This window comes from Megalobrama amblycephala, linkage group LG16 (genome assembly GCF_018812025.1).
Source record: "Megalobrama amblycephala isolate DHTTF-2021 linkage group LG16, ASM1881202v1, whole genome shotgun sequence".
Taxonomy (NCBI): domain Eukaryota; kingdom Metazoa; phylum Chordata; class Actinopteri; order Cypriniformes; family Xenocyprididae; genus Megalobrama; species Megalobrama amblycephala.
The window spans coordinates 13,380,675-13,386,924 of record NC_063059.1 but is presented as its reverse complement, the minus strand read 5'-3'; positions in this window follow the sequence as shown (position 1 = coordinate 13,386,924).

Below are 6,250 nucleotides of genomic sequence, written 5' to 3'. Positions count from 1 at the left end.
CGCTGTGTATGTGTCTGTTGAAGTCAGTATCAGAGAGATGTAGGTCATTTGAGAGAGATGTTATGATGCCATATGTGCATGTCTGGATTAACCGCTGCTTTTAACAGATGAGAAGACTGGAAGCTAAACATGCACTCCAGGTATTAATATCCCTACCTCTCATGAGATGCAAAACTGCATATAAAATGTTGATTATAGGTGATTTAAAACATGACCTGCTTGATTCCAAACAAGCTTAACTCTATGAGAGTCAATGAGATGCTCTGTATAAATCCTTCAGTAGTTTTAGTCAACAATATTGGGAGGTTATTGAACTTTATTTTTCTGTCTGTGAGTATTATGACATTAACTTTTGCACAGATAACTGATGTGCTGCTCATTATAATATTCATAATAATACTAATAATAATTTGTTTAAAAAAAAACTACATTGCAGTCTTGAGTATACTCTACATAATATTTTAAAAATGCCCTCTTGTACACAAATAAGTTGGGCAGCTTCTAATAATCTTAATTCAAACAAGGAAATATGGGTCAGACGTAAATTAATCCTCCTGTCTTTATTTTCCGTGACCGCAGCGTTTGTTATTAAAGAGATTGAGGATTTTCTTCTTTTAAAAATAACCAGCTGGAAACATGCGCACCTTCTTTTACAGGACAGCAATTTATCTTGTCATGTTCTCTAATGGACAGCTAAAGATTAAGAGCCGGAGGCCTCGGTGTGTTGAATTGACAAGGCATTTTTGTCAATTTACAAGTTCTAAGAAATGAGAAAGTGAATGAGCTGTCGTTTCTGAGAATCTGAGCTCTTTTGCTGATTAAGAGCAGGAGCGATATCTGAGATTTGTCAAGAAAGAGGAAGAAAAGAGGGGAAACAAGGCATATAGCAGTGATAGACTGAACTTTAACTGAATTGAGACTGTAGAAAAAGGCCTTGCCGTCTTGGCTTGGCGACGATTAATGTGAATTCCAGTTTGCAACTGGATATAAAATAAAAAATTTAAAAAATGTTGGGTGGGGCTTAATTTTATATATTGCAAACTAATTGGACAGTGAGAAGTTGGTGTTATCCAACGAAAGCCAGGGGAAAAAAAAGAAAGTTTGTTAAAATGATTCATTTGCATTAAGTGAAGTAACGAAAAAAGCAAAGTCATTTAAGAGGAAGCTACATTTTATTCATATTATAAAGGTTATTGCAACAAATATATATATACAGTACAGTCCAAAAGTTTGGAACCACCAAGTTTTTTAATGTTTTTAAAAGAAGTTTCGTCTGCTCACAAAGGCTACATTTATTTAATTAAAAATACAGTAAAAACAGTAATATTGTGAAATATTATTACAATTTAAAATAACTGATTTCTATTTGAATATATTTCACAAAGTAATTTATTCCTGTGATGCAAAGCTGAATTTTCAGCATCATTACTCCAGTCTTCAGTGTCACATGATCCTTCAGAAATCATTCTAATATGTTGATCTGCTGCTCAATAAACATTTAATGTGTACAATTGTACAAAATATTTGTGTACAATATTTTTTTTCAGGATTATTTGATGAATAGAAAGTTCAAAAGAACAGTGTTTATCTGAAATCTAATCTTTTGTAACATTATAAATGTCTTTACTGCCACTTTTGATTGATTTAATGCATCCTTGCTGAATAAAAGTATTCATTTCTTTAATTTCTTTTCAAAAAAATAAAAATAAAAATTCTTACTGACCCCAAACTTTTGAACGGTAGTGTATAATGCTACAGAAGCTTTGTATTTCAGATAAATGCTGTTCTTTTGAACTTTCTATTCATCAAGGAATCCTGAAAAAAAAGTACACAACTGTTTTCAACATTGAAAATAATCATAAATGTTTATTGAGCAGCAAATCAGCATATTAGAATGATTTCTGAAGGATCATGTGACACTGAAGACTGGAGTAATGATGCTGAAAATTCAGCTTTGCATCACAGGAATAAATTACTTTGTCAAATATATTTAAATAGTACACAGTTATTTTAAATTGTAATAATATTTCACAATATTACTGTTTTTTACTGTATTTTTAATTAAATAAATGTAGCCTTGGTGAGCAGACGAAATTTCTTTTAAAAACATTAAAAATCTTAGTGGTTCCAAACTTTTGGACTGTACTGTATATATATATATATATATATATATATATATATATATATATATATATATATATATTTTTTTTTTTTTTTTTTTTTTTTATTGGAATAACATGCACCAATGAATAATGCACAATAAAACCAGGAACATGCATTAAGAAATTAAATAGGCTTGATTTTTGATTTCTTGTTGACTTTAAAATGGAATCTGCTACTAGAATTACCTTAATAAAATATGCATTTGTAAGTATGCAAGACTAATCATTCAATTTACGAGAGCACATTAATTATTTGAGTGCATTAGTTGTTCTTTCTCTGCCAGACCAGCCATCACCTCAAATTGCCCTTTTCATAGCAACATAAAGGAAATGAACAGATTGCATAATTTGGCAAACTTCCAAAAAATAAAAACAAGCAGATTATCACTGAAGCAAGTCAAATATCTGGTGACCTTCACAATCATCTGTGTGCATAGCCAGAGAGAAACCATGAACACCTTGCTTTCATTTTGACCCACTTTCTGCAACAGCTTACGTGTTCTTGAACCAGATTCACCTCCTGTCCTGATGTCTGAAATGCTGCGCTGTGAACCATAATCCTCTGGGCCTATTTTTAAAACAATTCCAGATATAAACAACTTAAGGGTTGCTGACAAGAGATCACATCCACTTTGGCTAAAAACACTCACTGTGCTAGCAGGTAGTTTCATATGTCAATGTGGTGCATTCTCAGCTTGGTAGATTTTCTCTAGCTGAGAATGGATGAAAGGAAATTTACCCAAGTGACTACAGCTTTTATTTCAACATGCCATGCCACACTCCTTGGGTTATAGAATGTAGAAAGTGAAACTGTGCACTTAAGGGAAATGTCTGTGTGACCGGAGCCTTACAATTGACTTTCGATGGTCTAAACTGGTTGATTTAGTCATTTTAAATAATATTTTTTAACTTAAAGAACATACTGCACCTTTAATAAATATCCTGACATGTCCAAGCTTTATTATTGGCAGTGAAGGGGGGGGGCAACGTTTTTGGAGCTCCACGCGGCTCTGGGGGGGGTTAATAAAGGCCTTCTGAAGTAAAGTGATGTGTTTGTATAAGAAAAATATCCATATTTAACAAGTTCTACACTGTAAAAAAAAATCCCATTGTTTCTACGGAAAAATACCGGCAGCTGTGGTTACCAGAACAATACTGTAAAAATGACATCAAACCGTAAACATACTTACGGAGTTACATGTGAATTTTACATTTTAAATCTGTTAAATTTACGGTAAAATAATGTATTTCATTAACTGATATAATGTTAATTTACTAACCTAATGAAGTACTAATATCTGTTTTGTACTTTTATAATACACTGACAGTCACCAAACACAGTGGTGATAAGAGTCACATGATGAATCAAAGTTCATCACAAGCAGCTTTTCCACAAACTGAGGAGGACAAGACTAATATATAGAAGGTGCACACAGTGTCATTCACACACACACTAAACACCATCATGGTAACATGCATGAAATTTTAAAAATGCAATAAACATTAATTTAACAACATTAGATGTAACATAAAACCCTAATGTACATAACTGATTAGAAAAAAATGAGAAAAACTAAGAAGAAACAGAATTATTTCAACGAAAATATATCAAATGTGAAGTGTCACGCAGGGAATTGTGGGAATGTCAATATACGTTTTTTTACAATTTTACAATGAATTGTTATTTTTCACTTCCAAAAACTGTGAATTTAACGGTATTTTACCGTAAAATTACATTAAATGTACCATTAGATCTATTACAGTTATTCACCGTATATAGTACGGAAACTTTCTGTAAACCAATCAACAGTTTTTCACCGCAGCATTTTTACAGTCTTTTACTGTTAAAATCACGGTCATTTTTTTACAGTGTAGCTTCTGCCAGACCGCCATATTCAACTTATGAAAAAAACGTAACTTATGCTTTTCGTAAGTTGAATACGGAAGGCGTAAGCATTTTGAACTGCGAGAGGCATTACGTTTTCTTCTTCGTAAGTTGATATATGGAAGGTGGTCTGGTGGAAACTAGATATTTTACTTTATAACTTGTTAAATATGGATATTTCACTTTCTTTAGCTTCATACTCTTTGGTCCCATTCACTGCCATTATAAAGCTTGGACGCGTCAGTATATTTATTAATATAACTCTGATTGTGTTCATCAAAAAAGAAGAAAGTCATGCACCTAGGATGGCTTGAGGGTGAGTAAATCTTGGGGTAATTTTCATTTTAAAGTGAACTAATCCTTTAAAACTATAGGTAATTCAGATGGTCCCACACTAAGCATATTTTAGTTACCTAATATGTTTTACAGTGCAGTCAAGGTTTTTGAAGGTACATGAAAGATAGATTTTCATAAGAGCTATGCTTTAATGTCACCTTAATTTTCCCTGTGGATGGAGACAGAACATGCTGCTTGGTTAATAAAATATCACTGCCATATGTAAGTATATATTTATGTCACCAGCAAGAAAAAGAGGTCAGTGTTCCCTGCAGAGACTGCTTTTGTTCTGTTACTATAGCTTAACTGTCTTCAGTCTACTTATAATGTTGTATTTAATATATATTAGTATGTTATATACGCTCACCAGTACACCAGCTTAACACATATCTAATCAACCAATCACATGGCACCAATGCAATGGATTGAGGATCTTTGTTGTTTATACTGAGATAATAACGGTATAGTTATCAAAAACTTACACTTTGAAACCCATTTTCAAAAGTTCGCATTTTCAGGACCCCAAAAGACTGTTGTCATGTAAATGAATGGCCAAAACGCATTTAAATTTTCAGTTTTTTTTTTAAAATGGTGTCATGTAAACAGCCCTTAGGCATGTAGACATGATCAAAACGATCTGCTGAAGTTCAAACTGAGCATTAGAATGGGGAAGAAAGGTGATTTAAGTGACTTTGAATGTGGCGTTGGTGGTGCCAGACGGGCTGGTCTGAGTATTTCAGAAACTGCTGATCTGCTGGGACTTTCACACACAATCATCTCTAGAGTTTACAGAGAATGGTCTGAAAAGAGAAAATATCCAGTGAGCAGCAGTTCTGTGGGTGAAAATGTCTTGTTGATTCCAGAGGTCAGAGGAGAATGGCCAGACTGCTTTGAGCTGATAGAAAGGCAACAATAACTCAAATAACAACTCGTTACAACCGAGGTCAGCAGAAGAGCATCTCTGAATGCACAACACGTCAACCAGTCAGCTGAGAAAAGGAAACTGAGGCTACAGTAGCACAGGCTCACCAAAACTGGACAACAAAAGATTGGAAAAACATTGCCTGATGAGTCTCGATTTCTGCTGCGACATTCAGATGGTAGGGTTAGAATTTGGCCTAAACAGCATGAAAGCATGGATCCATCCTGCCTTGTATCAATGGTGCAGGCTGCTAGTGGTGGTGTAATGGTGTGTTGGATATATTTTTTCACACTTTGAGCCGCTTAGTATCATTTGAGCATTGTTAAAATGACACATTTGTTGCTGATCATGTCCATCCCTTTATGACCACATCTTCTGATGGCTACTTCCGACAGGATAATGCACCATGTCACAAAGCTAAAATAATATCAAACTAGTTTCTTGCAGTGTTAATTTTGACAGCAAATTTTGATTTAGTTTTAGTCATAGTCTTTTGACTAAAATGCCATTTAAGCAGTCTGAAGTGCTGCTGCGCGAGCCTGTAGAGCGCGCAACAGCGCCGCGTTTCCCGCGGTTAGATCAGCGAATGTGCGCATCTTCCACACAGGACAGCGTTCCTGACTGGATATCTTCCCAAATCGTCCCTCTCTTTCATTTTCGTCTCGTTTTTATTCGTTGACGAATATTAGAGTAGATTTTAGTCATAGTTTTAGTCATTCAAAACAAATTTTTATTTAGACATCGTCTCGTTTTTCGTCCGTGAAAAAATGTCGTTGACGAAAATTATGACGAAAATTATTCGTCAACGAAATTAACACTGGTTTCTTGAACATGACAGGTCAATATACTCAAATACCATATCCACTAGAGCACTTTTGGATGTGGTGGAATGGGAAATTCAAGTTAGGAAAAATATGGCCTAAAAATATATATATTTTAAATATT